The sequence below is a fragment of the Pongo pygmaeus genome, chromosome 15 (genome assembly GCF_028885625.2).
Source record: "Pongo pygmaeus isolate AG05252 chromosome 15, NHGRI_mPonPyg2-v2.0_pri, whole genome shotgun sequence".
Classification (NCBI taxonomy): Eukaryota; Metazoa; Chordata; class Mammalia; order Primates; family Hominidae; genus Pongo; species Pongo pygmaeus.
Genome location: NC_072388.2, coordinates 66387103 through 66407061, shown reverse-complemented (window position 1 = coordinate 66407061; position 19959 = coordinate 66387103). Strand labels below are relative to the sequence as shown.

Here is a 19959-nt window from a genome sequence, read left to right as displayed (position 1 = left end):
TTCCTTGGAGCGTTATTATAAAGATGGAGATAAAGGTCCTGCCTCAGTGCCTGGCATATTATTGGCATCTAGTAAATATTATGAAATGAGGAGGGAACTTGAAGGTGTAGAGGTGTAAAGGACTAGCAAGGTGCCCAAAGACTAGGGAGCTGGAAAGTACCCAGGAGGAGAAGCATGGAAGGACGGCCTGGTGGAGAAGGATTCCAATGAGGAGGTGGGCAGTGATTACAAATCTAACCTCATGTCATAAAATGCTGATGTGAAAATATAGATTCCAGGCCACCCCTAGCTATTCAGATCAGTGGGCCCAGGAGTCTGCATTGTCACACACCTTTCTGGGGTCTGTATTTACTCGTACGCTCTTGAGTGATTTTCTCAGAGAGCAACTGCCAGGGCAGAACTGATGTAATTACAACACATATCAATGCAAAATGCTTTCTCTGCTGCAGCTGCGGGCTATACGGGCAAGAGAGAGCCAGGTGAATGGGGACTCAATGGGATAGGGACAGGAGAGGGAGGGAGAAAGAGCAGCTGAGTTGGGAGCTGGTGGAGCTCAGGGAATGAGGATCAGGTAAATCCAGCCATCTGACTGCAATTCTAGATCATTTTAGAGTTTGCAACATCCTAGTTTTAAAGCAGCTGTCTTATTTCTCCAACAGCTTTCATCAAAGATGAGAACAATGGCTGCTCACATCAACTGGGGGAGGGAGGAACTGGGCAGAGACCAGCTTTAAGTAGGTGGCAGGTTCTCCAACAGCCTAGGGAGCCTGTGTGGGGAGAGACTAGGGTTCTAAGAAGCCAAGGAAACCCAGGCCTGTCAGAGAGCTGCCAGTGACCCTTTTCTTTTCTGGGACACGTGTGTGGCCGCTGTAGACAATGGGTTTTCAAGCTGACAGTGGGGTTCAACTTCCAGAGTTCAAATTCCAGCTTTGGCACCTAGCTCAGTTCTTGGCACTCAGTGAGTACTCAGTAGATGCTGGTTGTTATTATTATGTCCTCAGCAGAAGACAGACCCAAGCCAAGAGAAAGGAAAGTCTCCCAGCCCTACCTCACCCTCACACTCCATTCTATCTGAGTCCCCACCAGCCCATCTCAGAGCTGAACTACGAGAGGTCCTGTGTTCATACATTCATCACGTGCTTGCCGAGTGTCCACAGTGGGCCACTGTAGGAGAGGGAGAGCGTGGAGGAGTAGGTGGCTCAGTACAGGGCAACTGGACTTTGGAGGGCCTCTTCATGCTCCTTGACCTCCCTTCCTCAAAGCCACTACTCTCGCTGACAGGAAGAGGCCAGAGATCTGGGGTGGGGTCCTACATGCAGAGCTGTGAATGAGTTCTTGCTCAGCCACTACTTTGCTCTGCAATCTGAGGACATCTCAGCAACTCTTTGTGCCTCACCTAACTGTAAAATAGAAGCAGGACCTTCATGGCTGCCAACCTCAGCCTGGAGATAAGGAATTAATGGACACTTCACCAGGGCCATGCTGGGGAATGAGGGGCTGCTGTGGTACAAAACACATTGTTGGTTTATCTGAGAATTGCTGAATGGGAATAGAAGCAACTTCACCAAAACACACTGGAGACACAGCCAGCCATTGCAGGGCACTGCAAACAAATGAAATCTTTCTAATCTCCTAATTAAAAATTGAAACATTTAAAGCCATATTTATTGAGGGCTGACTTTGTTCCTGACCCACTAAACATTTTAGGGGGAATCATCTTTTTTTTTTTTTTTTGAGATGGAGTTTCGCTCTTGTTGCCCAGGCTGGAGTGCAATGGTGCGATATCGGCTCACTGCGACCTCCGGCCCCCAGGCTGAAGCCAAGGAATCATCTTAATTCTCACAATTCTCTGGAGCTGAAGCTATTTTTGTCTCCATTTTATAGATGCATAGACTGAGGCTCACGAAGACCAAGTGACATGGCTAAGCTCAGGTAGCAAGCAAGTGGCCAAGCCAGGACACAAACCCTGCCCTGCCTGACTCTAAAGACCACACCTTTAGCCACTCAGGGCTTGCCTCTGCTCAGGGATGTGTGGGTTCCCCTGCGGGGCACCTTCCAGGCTGAAAGGTTGCAATGAGTGAGCCACAAGTACCCTGGAATTCACAGAAAAGGAAATAAGTGAAACACATGGATAGAATGAGCGGACCTAGCCATTGCAGCTCCCTCTGCCCTGCCCCTGGTGGTTTAGGCTGAACCAATAGGTCTATTATCTCCCTTGATGGTCAGGACTTCTCCTTGTTGTGCTCAGGGTTTTCAATGGTGTGTCAGGGCTCATACCCTACTGGAAGCTCTCTTTGCCCTCTCCTCTTTGTAAAAGGGGGTGAGTTCTGATGACAAACCTGTCCTCAGTATGGAAGCCCTGGACATGACTGCCAGCACATTGGAGACTATCTCTCAACACCATCTAGTGGCCAGGATAGCTTGTTTGTTTTCTTGAAGGACCCGGAGCCCCAGCATTCTGGCACCCAGTCAGGTGTAGGGCCAGATCCGTTCCCTTCTGATCTGAGACTGCATGCTTTGGTCACCTCCAAATATGGTGATTAATGGGGATTTAAGCTGTGCTTAAAGTGGAGACTTTAAACTATGCATATTTTTATCCTGTTCAATTTTGCATCGTTTCAGGGAAGGGGGCTAGAACACTGAGTTGTATAAAAGACTAGGAAAAGATGGAAAGAATATTCTCCCCTTTCTTAGTTCCATGCGCCTGGCACCAAGCAATGCATACCTCTTCCTACTGTGCAAAGCACAAGACCGAAAGCAGCATGCACAGACCGTCAGCTTGGCACTCATTCCAAGCAGGCATCTTACCTAGCCATGTTACACGGGCAGGGGACAGGAAGAGATGCCTCTGCACAAAGTCCAAGCTGCAAGTCAAGGATCCTTTTTGCTCTGCTACAGATAAAGTGATGGGATACGGAGCTGGCACTAGACCAACTCCCAATTGTATTAGGAGCTTTGCTTATGTAGAAGTGAGCTCTGGGGTTTTCAAAGTGGTGGTATGGAGAGTGCACATTTCCAAAAAGGAATTCTGCATTTATAGGTTCTGGATTTCCTCATCCAGGTCCGGAAGAGGAACCACTAAAGTGGATCCACGCAAAGGAATCAGGTAGAGCTGACAGACAGGTCTCATATATAAGGTTGGTGATGGAGCACAGCAGGCAGATTCCTAGGATGGAAAGCCAGTAGGTATTGCTCTGGGGCTGACACGGGGCTGCTGTTGCTTCCAAACACTGCACATTGCCTCACTGGCCATTGGGGAAACTCTCAGATGGCTTCTGGAATGGTTTGATCTTGAAAGTAGAAATTTCCTGGGCACAGGGCATCAAGCTTGTGTGAATCCAGGATCCCTGGAACAAAAGACACTCCTGAGAAGATCATGGTTCTTTTGGGAGGCAAAATTATTAATGTTGAAATAAATCCACTGGAATACTCAAAGTAACTTTCTGTAAATATATTTTCCCGTCAAGCATAATAAACTGCATGTGTAGTAATGTACATCAGATTGGAAGACATTTATAGAGGGGAGAATCACTAAAATGTTACTAGGACTTTCCCCACTCCAAATCTCCTTTCACTGACATGGCATGTTGTGATCCTTGCATCCTTTCTTGAGCTACATCACTGACTGTTTCTCACAATTTATGTTAGGAGAAGAATGAGGGGTGCCCCTAATATTTATAACAGCAATAACAGCAAAATAAAAGAGGGGTAAAGGATCCAATTGAAATGTCCGTCAATTAGGACTAGTAACTAAAGTATTAAAATTATGTTCATCTAGAAAATGAAATACTATGCAGCCTTCCAAATGTATGATGAAGAATTATATTTATTGCCAAGGAAAGGTATTCGTTACTTAATGTCAAGTGAAGCGATGTCTAGAAAAGCATGTAGAATATGATTTGTTTTATGTAAAACTGTATACATGTAACTATATGTATATTTATGTATATAAATATGGGTAGAATTCTTTTTCCCAGAGATTAACGGTGACTATCTTTGAGTGGAGAAATTTGATATAATGTCATTAGTTTCTGCTTTGTTCTTTTCTATATTATGTAAGCATTTTACAAGGAGTATGAATCATTTTTCTAATAAAGCTATTAAAATGTTTTAAAAGTATTGATCCTCATGAGTAAGTAGAAAGCCGAGATTCAGGGAAGTTGACATCTAACTCAATAAAGCCACAACCTGCCAGTCCAAGAGCCAGAATGTGCACCCATAACCACCCATTCCTCAAGTTTAATGCCAACGTTTTGAGTTCTGCCTCCTTTCTCCTCATTAAGATACTGGGGATGGATATGGCAATGGGGACCTGGGGGAGTTGGGGATCAATGTTCAGATCAGAGGAGCCTCACATCTTTTGATATTATCTGGATCCCTATTATCTCTTCAAAGCAATTACACTATGACCACAACAGCATTACTAGATTCCTATTATACAGTATGTTCTTGTGGTTTGGCGGTTGTGCAAGACTTGAAGGAGCAGACACAAGTCTGGGGACAGAGTTAAGTTGGGTCCCTACTTCTAATTCAAGCCCATCTCACAACCTTCAAGAGAAATGATGTATTCAGCCATTTTCTCCATTTGAGGAAAGAAGGAAAGTGAAGCTAGCTGGGTGTGGTCCGTTGGCCAGACTGCAGGAGGTTCTGGGTGGGAGCGGCATAACTTCAAGGAGGAAGTCCTAAGCCTGTGTTCCTTTGTCTACCCCTTCTCACTCCTCCACAGCCACCCATGTTTGTCCACACTCCTAATTGTAGCACCAGAGACCCTCATGACCTGACCTTTGGCATTCTTAGAGTTCTGGGCACCAGCCAGCTCAATTCAGCCTGGTGAAAAATTAGCAGTTAGAACAGGGATTGGGGTCCAGTGGGCCCAATGTATTCCTAGAACATGAATTTGGATGTAAATAGTAAAAACAGAGCCAGGTTTGGTGGCATGCACCTGTAATCCCAGCTACTCACTAGGCTGAAGCGGGAAGATTGAGCCCAGGAACTTGGGAAACATATGAGATTTCACTTATTAAAAAAATAAATATCAAAAGCCCAAGGTTGTGAGAGAGTATTAATCTCCCATTAAACAACTACAGGGCATTTACAAGGTCAAAATGGGTCTCTGAGCAGCCAGTTCCTTTCTTAGCCTATCCACTCAGAACACAGAGATGCAGTTCCAGAACAAAGGATTCATCCCCTCTGTGTTCTTGCTTTGTGTCACTGGAAACCCTCTTTGTGTCACTGGAAATCCTCTTTGTGTCACTACCCTTCCCTCCCTGTCCTCAGATCCCTCTACTGTATTCCCTAGAGAGGTCACAGCTCTATACCTGACATTACTGCCCATGGATATGAAGACAAAAAATTCCTCCAAAGATATTGTTTCCCCTTCGCACGTCTGTTCTTTGCTGAGGGACCTAAGAGAAAGTGACCTTGACCTAAGCTGTGGGCAAGAAAGAAAGGCAGAGTCTTTTAACAAAAAGTGTGTATTTACAAATGCTGGTCAATCTTGAGCCAAAGCCAGAGTTTAACCTACAAATAAGACATGGTAGAGATACAGCATGGCCACAGAAACAGCCCCGTTGTAGAACACAAATAATCGCACATCTTCCTCTGCGTGGAAGTGTAGAATCTAAAGCCATTACTTGGAGCACAGGGTAATGCTTTGTTATAGGCCATCTTGTACTGCTCTCATCTTCCAAATGCCTAGGTTTCATTCTTTGCTACCTATATAACCCTACCTGTATAATCCTTAGCACAGTGCATGGCACAATTAATGGTTGTTGAATTGAATAAAAAGTTGAATGACTTTTTTCCCTAGCACTGTACTGTTTTGAGGACTGGACTCCTCTTTTTTCTTTTTTCTTTTTTTTTTTTTTTTGAGACGGAGTCTTACTCTGTAACCCAGGTGGAGTGCAGTGGTGCCATCTTGGCTCACTGCAACCTTCGCCTCCTGGATTCAAGCAATTCTCCCTGCCTTAGCCTCCCGAGTAGCTGGGATTACAGGCATCTGCTACCATGCCCAGCTAATTTTTGTATTTTTAGTAGAGACAGGGTTTCACCATGTTGGCCAGGCTGGTCTTGAACTCCTGACCTCGTGATCCACCTGCCTTGGCCTCCCAAAGTGCTGGGATTACAGGCATGAGCCACCGCGCCCACCCTGGGCTCCTCGTGAAGTCAGGAGCCCAGTTCTCAAAACAGCACAGTACTAGGCAAGAGAAGACACTCAATACACATTTGTTAATTCATTGGCATCTGAGACTAATTGAACTAATTCCTCGGACAAGATAGAGTCTCTGGGATCATCAACCCTTTGGGCTTCTGCAGCCTTTCCTGAAGGTGGCAGGGTTCTAGCAGGTCCAGGACAAGGAGGGTAAAAAGAATAGAGATGGGGTTTGCCCCACCCTCTGCAAGGCAGTGGGCACACTGCCTCACCGCCCGCCCAGGCTTGGCTGTCTCTCAGCAGGCTCCTATGGGAGAAACCTTTCGACTCAGATCTACAAAAAGAAAGATTTTCCCACTCTACCCTATCCCAGGACCTAGCTGTGACTTGGATGAGAATGCTGTGATACAAATTCTTAAACTATTAATGTTGCCAAGTCCCAAGATATCCTCCTGCAATCACTGTGTCTGGCTGAAATTTCTCTTTGAACTGATATAGTGAAGTTGGGACAGGCACACAGTGTCCCCCCAGGCAGAGTGGCTTAGATAGCAGCGTAAAAGCTTTTAGTTGCAAAGCCTTCTCATAACCCGGCTCGCCTCAACAATACTCCTTTGTCTCCCCTCAGACGACTAAGCTTCTGTATCCTGGCAAAGGGAGGCACAGAGGAGAGGTGACCAGCTTGGAGCTTGGATTTTAATCTCCAGGGCAGAAATTCTTTTAAATTTGCCCAGCATCTGGGCTGACTGCTGAGTCGGAAATGAGAGCAGTAGAGTGGGAGAGGAGGGGATAGGGGGATATGTGTGGCATGGGGCTCTCCTGCACAATCCCCAACTTTCTTTTCTTTTCTTTTTTTTTGTTTTGAGACGGAGTCTTACTCTGTCACCCAGGCTGGAGTGCAGTGGCACGATCTCAGCTCACTGCAACCTCCGCCTCTCGGGTTCAAGCGATTCTCCTGCCTCACTCTCCAAGTAGCTGGGATAACAGGCGCGCTCCACCATGCCCGGCTAATTTTTGTATTTTTAGTAGGGACAAGTTTCACTATGTTAGTCAGGCTGATCGCGAGCTCTTGACCTCGTGATCCATCCGCCTCAGCCTCCCAAAATGCTGGGATTACAGACGTGAGCCACCGTGCCCGGCCTAATCCCCAACTTTCATAGTCAACTCTGTCCTCTAAAAGACTTACGACCTTCACAGTTAAACCCATACTTAAAAGTATGAGGTGATGTGGTTTCAATGTATGTTCTTATTCTCACTTTGATTTCTTTTAACTTTGGTCTTTTCCTCTCTTAATTTACTGCTCTTCTTATCAACCTGTGCTAATTTTCAGGGCTGTCTTAGTGCACACCCATTAATGTCTTAATGCTTTATGGATGAATTCACATGATCACAGAATCATGAGTTCTTCATTTTCAGGCTCAAGGTGTTCATGAATACTGCATAGTCCTTATCCACTGGATTTTCTTTTTGATGATGAAAAAACAAGAGAGGACAGGACCTTTAAATATCCCCAAAGTAGCAAGACACTTTATTTTGAGACTTCTAGGAAAGTACCTACCTACCCTTTCCCACATGGACATATGGATATCAAAATCTTCTGATAAACCCACAGGACTTGATCATTTCCCCTGGGCCTAATGCCTCTTCTCCCTCCACTGGTACCCTTTCCATCCCTCTGTGACATTTTATAAATATTCAAGGTCATCCTTAGTAAACTTTTGCATTTGCTTCCCCTATCACAATGCACTCATTCCTGAGCGTAGCTCACAGCTGTGCAGAAGTCTGACTTTGTAATGTAATTTATGAAGTTACCTAAATGTAAATTATGGACTTTGGGTGATAATGATGTGTCACCCAGCTCTATACCAACCCTAGCATAAGAAGTGATATTATTCAACAATCTATATCTTCCTGTCCTGGTACTTTTCAGAGCCTCTTGCTGCTTTCTTGAGGCTTACCTGTTTCTCCATTCACTTTCTCTCATAGCCAAGAACTTTACAGAGAACAACGATGAGATACCACACTATATACCAATTATAACGGCCCAAATGTGGAAATACTGACAAGATGAGGATGTGAAGCAACAGGAACTCCCATTCATTGCTTGTGGGAATGCAAAATTGCTACATCTGCTTTGGAAGAAAGTTTGGAAATTTCTTATAAAGCTAAACATACTCTCACCACACAATCCAGGAATTGTGTTCCTTGGTATTTGCCCAAAGGAGTTGGAAATTTATGTCCACACAAAAACCTGCATGGAATTTATAGCAGCTTTATTCTTAATTGCCGTAACTTGCAAGCAACCAAGATTTCCTTCAGTAGATGATGGGTAAATAAACTGTGGTACGCCCAAAGGAGTTGGAAATAAAACCTGCATGGAGTTTATAGCAGCTTTATTCTTAATTGCCATAATTTGCAAGCAACCAAGATTTTCTTCAGTAGGTGATGGGTAAATAATCTGTGGTACATCCAGACAATGGAATATTATTCAATGCTAAAAAGAAATAAGCCATCAGGCCATAAAACAGCATGGAGGCAACTTAAATGTATATTACTAAATGAAAGAAGTTAGTTTGAAAAGGCTTTAAATGGTGTGATTTCACCTATATGACATTCTGGAAAAGGCAAACCTGTAGAGCAGGTGAAAAGAACAGTGGTTGCCAGGGGTTAAGGGGGAGGGAAAGATGAATTGGCAAAGCACAGAGGACATTTATGGCAGTGAAAATATTCCATATGATACAATAATGGTGGATACATGTCAATATACATTCATTCAAACATAAAAAGAACAACACCAAGAGTGAACCCTAATGTAAACTATGGACTTTGGGTGATAATGATATATCAAAGCAGCTTCATCAATTGTAACAAATATACGACTCTGGTGGGGGATTCTGATAATGGGAAGTCTATGCATGTGTGGAGGCAGGGGCTATGGGAAATATCTGTACTTTCTTCTCAATTTTGCTGTGAACCTAAAACCACTCTAAAAAATGAAGTCTAGGTCAGGCATGGTGGCTCACGCCTATGATCCCAGCACTTTGGGGGGCCGAGGTGGGAGGACCACTTGAGGCTAGGAGTTCAAAATGAACCTGAGAAACATAGGGAGATCCAGTCTCTACAAAAAATAAAAGTATTAGCCAGGCATGGTGGCGTACGCCTGTAGTCCCAGCTACTTGTGAGGCTGAAGCAGGAGAATCGCTTGAGCCTAGGAGTTCAAGGCTGTAGTGAGCCATGATCATGCCACTGCACTCCAGGCTGGGCAACAGAACGAGAACCTGTCTCAAAAAAAGTAAAAACAAAACAAAACAAAACAAAACTTACAGGGCCACTGAGTCAGGTACAAATTCCCTATGCTGCTTGCGTCCGCTTGTCCTGGACATTCGCTGTTGGAGGCGTACTTGGCAGCCTTTCCCTTCTTGTAGTAACAGCCCCTTATTTCTTTCACTGTCTCTAATCATGACGTGCAGTGCCTAGTAGGGCTTACACCAGAGTATCCGGGTGGACCCTTCCCTGTCCAAGAGGGAAGGTGAATGCAGGATTCAACTTAGGCAAATTTGACTCTTTATGCTTGAGCAGAAGTGATGAAAAGATTGGCATCTAGTTGCTCTGGCAGCACAGCCCTGAGGAGACCCTCGATTACTTCCCATTACCTGGATTCCCAAAGCTGGCCTTGTGCTGTGCTAGTCCTTTCGAGCTTGTTTTGCCAGCATTCCCTTTAAATATGTGAGCCATCTGATCATATTCTTTTCCAATGAAAAGTTTTTTTAGACTTAAGATAGCTAAAGTTGGTTTCTATTGCTTGCAGTCAAAGAATCCTACGTGATCTGAGTTCACACTCCTTAGCCTCTTTATGCCCCTTTCCTTCCTCTTTTGAGAAGGGGCAGTTGCAAAGAGACTCCCCCTGTTTTCAATGCTGGCATATTACCTTGACCTCTTCTCACCAAGACCATATCCATACGTCCCATCCCCCAGTTCTTTCCTACCCAGCTTGTTTTCCTGTAAAGCTGATCCAAATAATTCCAGATTCAAGATTGGCTTCGACTTCAACGCTTCTTCTGCTTCTACCTCACTTCTTGCTTTCTGATCATAGCATCTGCAACAGACTTCATGTGACCTTCTCTTGATCTCCCATTTCCCAGACCCTTTCTGACTGGGCTGCAGGTCAGTTCCTCCACTGGAATCACCCTCTTGAGCCACATCTCTCCTGACTTGTGGTCAGAGGGCAGCCCCCGGGAAACAATCCTCTCTAACAAGCATAAAGAAATCTTTCTGATTCCCTTTGAAAGTCATCAAGAAAATTACTTATGGGGGACAAGAGCAAACTCTTTATGGCTGGTTTGCTTTGGGGGAAGGGCAGAACAGTTCTTGCCTTTCAGAATATATGTCTAAGGACCTAACATGTTCAAGGAATTTTAGAGATACAAAGATACTTGAAAGATTCTTCTTTTCCTTGCCAGGTGGTGGAAGAGAGATGTGAAGAGAACTACCATTTACTGCCTACCGTGGCGGGGCCTTTACATTACAGTGTGGAGCTACTGCCACTTATTACCTATGTATTATACTATGTGTCTGGCACCATGCTAAGCACCTTATATGCATTCTCCTACTTACTCTTACAGCTGCCCTGGGCTTGGGTATTATTGCCATTTCCATTTTGCAGATGAGAAAAATAGGCTGAGGAAAGTTAAATGAACTTCCTTAAGACACCCAACTAGGATGGAGAGTCTGAACTCAAACCCAAGTCTGCTTGAGCAAAGCCTGTCTGTTCCTGGCCCACGCCACCACACCGCTCCTCTTGCTTCGACAAGACACGAAGGCAAAGCAGGGGCTGGTATCCTTTGGTGTGCGTTAGTGCAGCAGGGGTGGTTTGTCCCAGGCCCCTTCACCTTCACCCTGTACTTGAATCACTAGAACCATGATTACTGTGCCTCCTGCACTCAAGGTCACCCTCCCAACCCCTTCCCACAATTCTGTATGTAAGTTTCAGCATTCTTTGGGTGAAAAGCCAGGGGGGCCCCTTACTGTTACAGATGCTATTTTAAAGTCCATTTCTACAGCAGACTGCTCTACCCTGTGCACGCCTGATCTTATGTCAAATGTTCTTGGTGCAAATAGAAAGGAGCTTGGAAGGAGTACCAGAAGATCTGAGTTTGAACTGCATTTTGCCTTTACTAGCAATCTAACCTTGACCAAACCATACAACCTCTCTGAGCCTTAATTTCCTCATTTATAAAGTGGGGATAAAAATAGCTGTCCTACCCAGAGAGAGAAAATATGTCAATTGTAAGGCACTACTATCTAAATTTTTTGGGGAAGAAATGATCCCTAATGTAAGGAATGAGGAAAACCCAGGTCATGGAGTTAAGTTCACCGGAGAGCTGGAGAAAGTAGAGGCTGGATGATGCCATGCATTGCGCCTTAGTTCCTAACCCTTCTTTCTGATTCTCTAACTGATATCTTAGCTTCTACAATAGAGCCTCTCTGCTAAAGGATGAAAATATTAATATTATATATTAAAACATTTTTCTTTGACCTCAATGTTTACTTTTTGTCTCTGAGTTTAAATGAAATTCACACATTTTTGCGGGTCCCTAAAAATATTGTGAGCACTGAGCCCCGCGCCTACCGCGCCTCATGCATAAGGTGCCAGGAATTCAGATCTTCCGAAGCCTTTCCAGCCCATTGTGCTTTCCTCTGCGCAATGCTGCCTCCCAGAGCCTGGGGGAGAGCCAGCTGCCAGCTGCCGGCCACAGCTAGAGAAGGAGATTAGGCGTACTATTCCTCCGTGGCAAGGGGGCACAGGGGATGGCCCTTTTCATCAGGTAGACCTTGCTGCTAGACTAGCTGCTTCTTGCAAACGTGTCCCTGAGACACTGTCTCCTGTGTCTCTGACAGTGTACTAGGGACAGCCCACATGCCTGCCTGTAACCCTGACTCTCTCCCTTCTCCCTGCCTTATCTCCAGCAAAAAAACAAGTTTTCCTGTTATCCAAAGCCTACTGTGTGCTGAGAATATTATGTGCACGATGTCCTTGGGTCATTATACTATACTTATGATGAGGCAAATCTCCATTTTACAGAAAAGGAAACAAACTCAGGGGAAAGTCTAGAGTTCCTGCCACTGGTAGCACATGGCTGTCTACTTCCTGTACTGGTTTGAGGAACCCAACATGACTCCCTCTGCCCCCATCAGAACCCACTGCTTTCCTTCTGAGAAAAATGGCTTGACCAGCCCAAGAACATGATATGCATGGGGATGGGTTTAGAAATTCTTTGTCCGCATTTCCTACTCCCAGCTTTGAGAGGCACCTTTGTTGATATTTGAATATTCTGGCCAGGGACAGGAGGTTGATGGAAGACCTACGGCCCCATCAGGCAATTAGGGGAAGACACAGGATCAGATTAGGTTTAGGTATTAGGTTCAGACAGGAGGAAAGCAGCCCAGCTTCTCACCCAGAATGGGGCAAGAGCAGCTGGATGAACCATAGGTTCCTTTTCTTAGAAGATTCTGTGCTGCCTTGGACTTCTGAGAGCTGTTTGTCACTGGGGTATGTTACAAAAAGGGGTAAGGGCTTCAGCCTCTCTTGTTGTCCCTCTCCTCATTTCCCCCCCATCCCGCTAGGTTGAAAAGCAGCCATTAGACCCCTCAGATCAGGCCTAGGCATGCATAGGGTTTGCGAGAGAATTAGAAAGGGTACCCTCTCTGGATGGGTTAGTGACAAAAGGACACCCCCAGAGGGTGTTATAAATTTTCAAAATGCCCTTTCCTCTTGGCTGAGGCACCCAGTGCCAGGACCTAGGCTTGGCGTGGGAATGGGGGCTGGACGTCATTCCCACTCCCTGCTCAGCCTTTCTGCAGGACCCAGGACCAGTACGAGGGGCCTGTCTCAAGTCAGGGCTCTCAGCTGCCGATTTCCTACGTTCGGTATTGTGGAATTTCCAGACTTTCCAGATAATATTCATTATTTTCCACCTCCCAATAAAAGAATCTAGATTGACTTCTGAAATAACATATTCTCTGTAATCTTTATGGTACAAAGCAAATCGTGAGCCTTAGAAGTTCAAGCCTTGCCTTAGGCAAATTCCTTAACTGCCATAGGCCTCAGTTTCTCCATCTTGGAAATGGGGATAAACAAATGACCTTACATGGCTGTTTCCATGAACTGACCGCGGGGTCCACAGTGCTGGCACATAGTGGGTCTGCCACACCACGTGGTCTGTGGCCCTCAGGTAGCCCGGGCCTGCAATGATATCCACAGTGGATGTTGCACGCCTGGTCCCCACAACTACAAGCTCCGGGCCTGAAAGACACTCAAATGCAGGCGGGTTGGCTAGGACAGGGAGGGCCGAAGAGACCTGCACCGCAGCCACCTGCGCCGTGGCCCGGGCAGGCGGCGTGCTCCTAGGCGCCCGTGGCGGGGCCGACCCCGGGCTGCGGGAGGCAGCGGGGTCGGAGGGGACAGCGGGCCGGGCCGGCGAGCGGGCGAGCAAGGAGTTAAGCCGGGCGGCAGAGCGAGCGCCTGTCAGACGCGAGCATGTGCAGTTTGCAACGCATCCGTACTATGGGTGAGTGCCGCCGCCGCCGCCGCCGCCGCCGGGGGCTCCTTTCCTCCCGGGCAGCGGCGGCTGCAGCCCCCCGGACCCTGCGCCGCCGCGGTGGACGCCGACACACAATGCGGGACTAGGCGCGGCGCGGGAGTGCCAGGCGGCGTGGGGGAGGCACGGCCCGCAACTCGGCGCGGGGGGAGCCAGAGCGCCGGGCTTGGGGGCGGGGAGCAGGCGGTGCAGGAGAGCGCCCCGAGTCCCGGCGCTGGAGGAGGAGCGGGAGCCAGCCCTGGAGACGGCGCTCCTGGCCGCACCTGCGCCTGGCAGGCGGCCGGCTCTGCCCAGCCCCTGCCCACGGCCCCGGCCCCGCACCGGTAGGTGCCCCCGATGCCCGCAGAGAGGCCTTTCCGCCGCCCAGAGAGGTGGCCGCGAGGGGCCGGCAGCCCGGAGCGCGGGGTGCGCGGGCGATGGGGACGGTGATGGGGAAGACTGGGCGACCGGACTTGGGGCTCTAGCAGATCCCTCTTCCTCTTTGCTTTCGGTTTCGAGGCTGCTGCCCCGGTTCGAGATCTAGCCGCAGATTAGATAGATGGTGCGCCCAGGCTTGGATTCCCTGCGGGGGATGGGCGCACAGGGGGGCGTGTTGGGGAAGGGGGTGCGCGTTGGCAACTTTCCCTGCCTGAAACAAAGGGGTGTCAGGGGGAAGCGAGGGGCAGCGGTAGGTTGACACCTCCTCTTCTTCCGGGCGGAGAGCACCCAGGAGGCCACCTCAGGAGGGTGGAGGGGGGTGACAGTCTGGGTGGAAGCTGGGGAACCAGGGCTTGGGAGTGGAAACCACGGACCCTCCTGAATTAGAGGCTGAGGACTTTCCTGAAGGGAAGGGAACGCTGCTAAAATGACCCTGCCGCCTTCTCCCCAGGGTGCATGGAAAAACTGGGTGATGGTGGACCCCACACCTAGGCGCCCTCCACTCCCCAGGTCCGTGTCCCGGGGCCCAGCCCAGCCCCCTGGCTGCCAGCTCTTCACCTGCCCTCCCTGATCTCTGGTCCTCCGTGAGAGATGCCTGGCTGGGATGGGGGGTGTTGCAGCCCAGTTCCTGGCAAGGGCAGGGAGACATTGGCCTCTTTCCCAGGTGTCTTCCTTTCCCTCTTTCTATGCTCAGTCAGAAACGGACCCCCTTCCCTTCCTTCCCGGCGACTGTCTCCTTTCTTTCCCCAGGGTTTCCCTGGGGGTGTTTGGCTGCCTCAGGTACAGAGCTTGGAGATAGGAGGGCAGAATGTTCGGGCACTGCTCAAGGCTCTCCCTGGAGGGAAAGAGCAGGACCCCAGGGAGCTGTCTGCTGGTGTAACCTTGGGGGCTCTGCTCACCAATTCTCGTGTGTTCTCAGCACCCTAGTAATAAGTGAGCTATTGCTGTGGCTATCAGTCTTGGGTAATTGAGAGGCCTGGGTTTCTCTCTGCTGTACCAGGAAGAAGGATCAAGGGAGGGCCAAGCAACCTGCCTTGGGGGTGGTATAGTGTCTTTCTCTCTAGAAAACAAATGGGCCAGTTTCCAGGTGCCCAGTCCTTGGCCTTATGTCTCCAGGAACAAGGTGCCTTCAGTTCTGAGCTGGCTTACATGTGACCACCAGCTCCTATCCTGTGGCAGGACAGCCCTTTGGGAGCTCAGATTTTTTTCCCTGTTTGGAAGACAGATACATCTGCTTCCCTGTGAGACAGAAGGCACTGGAGGGCCCCAGACTAGTGGAGGACTCTCCTGCCTGCCCGTGTGAATGACCTAATGATACAAGGATACAAGTAGGTTGGGCCAGGGTGGGCCTGTCAGGACACTTTTCTCTAGAGACACCTTGCTCTGGGGTGTGCTGAGATGACACTTAGCCCCCATCAGGGGCTTTGTGTTTGGAGACAGATATAGGCAACTGCGGACATAGCATGGCAAGCGTTGGGTGGGGACAACAGGCTTTCTTTAGTGTTTATTTTGGCCACTTATAGGTACAGGAGCAATGGAGGTTCCAGGACCAATAAGGAGTAGCAGGAGAAAACTGAGTCCCCTGAGCTATATGTTTGCGGCCCTGCAATTTGTGGCTAAAGTCAGATGCAGGTGCTGGACCAGAGAAGCACAGCTAGGCCCACTCCTATGGACCTTCCCACTCTTAACGGGCAGGCAGGATTGATTATCACTCAATTCCCCATTGGAGGGGCTTTATTGGTTTGTCCCAAGCTATTTATTCGGAGCTGAGGGTAATGATATGGAGGCCTGACCTCTGAGCCTCCAGTGGTTAGAGCATGGGCTTTTCCGTGGCATGTTCCTCAAATGTACTGACCTTAAGATGGGAAATTGATACTCTCCTAACTTCCTGTTTTGAAGTGATGAGGCATGAACTTTTACATTTATAAAGTGATTTAAGACCCTCGAGTCCTTGAATGAAAGATATTAAATGAGTTAGTGAGCCTTATACTGTGTTTATTTCAGTTGTATCAGATTTACATATTGTTTCTAAAGGGAAAGGTGTCATTTTACAGGAAGGGACCAAATTACAGCTTTTGTGATAGGCAAAGCTCAGTGTTGGTTTTAAAAGTGTAGTTTTTATCAGAAAAGCTCTCGCTGCAGCACTTAGGCAGCAAGTGTTTTTTTCTGCTTACCTCCCAGGATGGCTTGGAGGTCCTTCCTGGTGGGCTTTTTCCTGGTGTACAGTTTCCAGCTAGAATGTTAGTGACTGTCACCCTCCAGTTTCTGAGGAGGGTCTCCGATGATGTTGGGGACTCTGATGTCATAAGGAGAGACCTGGGTAAGGGCAGTAGAGTGAGGCAGCTTGGTCTTATCGACAACTATATCAGATCTGGCTGTCCTTGAGGGGAGGGAAGGGATAGCTAACCCTCCCAGAGCCTGGCTGTTTTCAAGTTTGTATCCTTTTACTCTTCTCCTCCCCCATCTCCCTACCTCCCATATACAGACAAGGTGGTTTGGGTGTATTTTTTAATTGCAGGAACATTCCTTTTAAGGCAAGGATAATTTCTGACCTGGCAAAGTCTTAGCTCCCTTTGTGGCAACACCTGGCTAAGGAGGGAACATCAGACGGGATTCTCATGTTCTGAGCTGAGGAATTTCAGCCTCTATTGGCCAGATCTTCTTCTTACTCTACATCACTTCTCAGAAATCAGGCTTTGTATTTGAAAAGTAAAGTGTAAGCTGATTTCTAGGGAAGGGGTAGGAGGGGGGCACTTTTGGTTTGGTTCCCCTTAGGGAAACTGAGTCCCACTGAGAGTTGTCACACTGGCCGTGGTGTGTGAGAAAGGAAAGTTTTCCTTTCCTGGGATTTAAGAGCGTTTAAAATCAAGTACCCGAGTAGATCCAGAGGTTATACTTTTCTGCTATAAGATAAAGATGCACTCAGAATTTACATACCAGAATTTACATCAGTACCAGGGTGTTTGATTCAAGATGTATATTTGCCTCAGACTTTGAGCTTTGGGATGCCCCATGCTGCTGTGATTCAAGCAAAAGGCAGTGGTTTTCACCCCGACACACACATCCATAGATAGAACTGAGGCTAAGTCAACCATCTTATTTCCAAGATGGAAAGGAGGGTTTGCTCTTTTCCCTGTTTTCCCATTCATCAGGCTGCATTTATACATAGTGTGGACTTCGGCTCTCCTCCCCTGTGAGGCTATACTTCATGCTCATTTTAATATCAGTTCCGCTATGTATAAATGTAGTGGAGCTGAGGTCACAGAGTGATGCTGGCCCCCTGCTCCTTCAAAGGATGGTTCCGAAAGGCGACTTTCCACCCTCCTCTGATTTTGGTGCTTCCACTTACCTTTGGATCACAATCCAGTCTGGCAATTTGAGGAGCAACCAAAGTCATTGACAATTCGCGTTTTTGAACATCCAGCTTTTCACCATCTTTACTCTGCTGGCTCCCCAGTAGGGAGTTTAATTTTTTTTCAGGATTCTTAGCTCCCAGTGCGGCTGATATTGTAGAAGAGACAGCATCTTTGAAATGAGGGCAAACCGTCTACACGGACAGGTCTCAGGTCCTCAGATTGCTCCTTCCGGCTGCTCCATCTTCCAGAAGCATGACAGTTTTTTTTGTTTTTTGTTTTTTAAATAAGACTTCAGCTGTTAATTAATGTAGGGAGAGCTAATAAATATGAAAAGATGAGGGGAGAGATCACTTTCTGCCACTCCTTTGCTTTCCAAAAGCCCCTCATTCAGAGCATACTGGATTATCCACTTCTGACTGCTTTTGCAGTTAGACTTGAATGACGAATGCCATCTAGCTGGCCCATTCATTCATTGTTTCCTTTCAGTTATTAAGAGGCAACCCTGTCACATGAGCTTCTGAAATGATCCGTTTCCATCGGAAAGGTCACTCACCCTGAGTTTTAGTAAGGCCTTGACATCAGGCCTGAGGAGCTAGGGATGCCAGCCAAGGAGATTGAAGGGCTACAAAGAGAGGATTCTTTTCTAGACTTCTGAGGGGTGATTCAGGCTTCAAGATAAAATATACTTCCTGGGGCTCCATGGTTTCATTGCTTGCACAGTCAGTGGAGGGACAGGCCCTGGTGCAGCGAGAAGCCCACCTTGCTGACAACAACTGCTATTCTTCAGAGCACCAACAGGGACTTGTTTTTAGCCCACTGACAACCCCCATCTCCTTTTTCATTGCTGTCCTTGGCCAAACCCCATTTTAGTCCCGAAGTCCTTAGTATCTCTCTCCCCCTTGTTCCCAATCAAAAAGGGCCTTTTCAAAGCCAGGAATAAGGGAATAAGGCAGCCAGAACATTGGTCTTACTTTCATCTACTTTCTTAAAACACATATGGACGAGAAATGTCATTACCACTGGGCAACACAAGCAGCGGTTCCAGATTTTTGTCTTATTTTCTTTCTTTTTTTTTTTTTGGTTTGGCATAAGCAATGAGATGACCTTCTTATACTGACCTATAGATGCTGTAAAGCTTTCATACAGCCTGCACAGTTTCTAACACATGGTGAGTGCTTATTAAATCACCAGCTGTGGTACTTGGATGTGATCAGATACCCAGATTTCTAGGTCATTGGGCAATGATTCGTTTGTGTGTGAGCTGATAGTTGGCAAAGGCTTCAGGAATCAGGAAATCTGGGATCCCTCCCTGACTCACTCACTTGTGTGACCTTGGACAGCCCACTTCAGCCCTCTGAGACTTAATTCCACAAATAGAGCTTCAGGTGGCTTCAGTGATCATGGCAATAACAATGACAGCCACCATTTATTAAGCTAAGCATTTACATATGTTCTTTTCTCACATCAATGAGATAGCTACTATTAATTATCCCCATCTCACAGCTGGAAACACTGAGGCTCTGCAAGATAAAGTGATCACTCATATCATACAGCTAGTAAGTGTCTAAACTGGGATTTGAATTGAGAGCTATCTGATTCTTTTTTTTTTTAATAAAAAAATTTTTTTTAGAGACGGGTTCTCTCTCTGTCACCCAGGCTTTGGTGCAGTGGCACAATCATAGCTCACTGCAGCCTTGAACTCCTGGGTTCAAGCGATCCTCCCGCCTCAGCCTCCCTAGGACTACAGGCATGTGCCACCATACCTGGCTACTTTTAAAATTGTTTATATGGAGACAGAGTCTCTATAACTCACTATGTTGCACAGGCTGGTCTCAAACTCCTGGCCTCAAGCAATCTCCTGCCTCAGCCTCCCAAAGTGCTGGGATTACAGGGATGAGCCACATCTCCCAGCTAGTCTGAATCGATTGTGTTTTATAAGCTTGGATCAGATAATAGAACAAATGTTGGGGAGAGGGTAAAAGTGGAGGCAGTATAGATTAACACATAAAAAGGAGAATTGACCAGGCGTGATGGCTCATGCCTGTAATCCCAGCACTTTAGGAGGCTGAGGTGGGTGGATCACCTGAGGTCAGGAGTTCAAGACCAGCCTGAGCAACATGGTGAAACCCCATCTCTACTAAAAATACAAAAATTAGCTGTGCATGGCGGCTCGTGCCTGTAGTCCCAGCTACTTGGGAGGCTGAGGCAGGAGAATTGCTTGAACCTGGGAGGTGGAGGTTGCAGTGAGCCAAGATCACACCATTGTACTCCAGCTTGGACAACAAGAGTGAAACTCCGTCTCAAAAAAAAAAAAAGAGAGAGTTGATGTGGATTAAAGACAACTAGTTAAAAGGAGACAGAAGTACAGATTCTTATTTGAAAAACATCATCTCAATGAATGTTCAGTAAGGAGAGGTCTGTACCCTGCAGTAGGGAAGTA

The 19959-nt window shown here is 47.2% G+C and overlaps 1 protein-coding gene across 4 annotated transcripts in view; it reads left to right on the top strand.

Moving 5' to 3' along the window:
* The first annotated feature begins 13638 nt into the window (after positions 1-13638).
* The window catches only part of TMEM229B (transmembrane protein 229B), a 45185-nt gene continuing 38864 nt past the window's right edge, over positions 13639-19959 (top strand). For 2 of the 4 annotated variants that reach the window (XM_054448262.2, XM_054448263.2), the window contains exon 1: positions 13794-14069. The gene's annotated coding sequence lies outside the window, so the exon portion shown is untranslated. Of the gene's footprint in view, positions 13717-13793; positions 14070-15407; positions 15492-19959 lie in introns of those variants that run through there. The other 2 variants (XM_054448264.2, XM_054448266.2) reach the window with 2 other exon arrangements.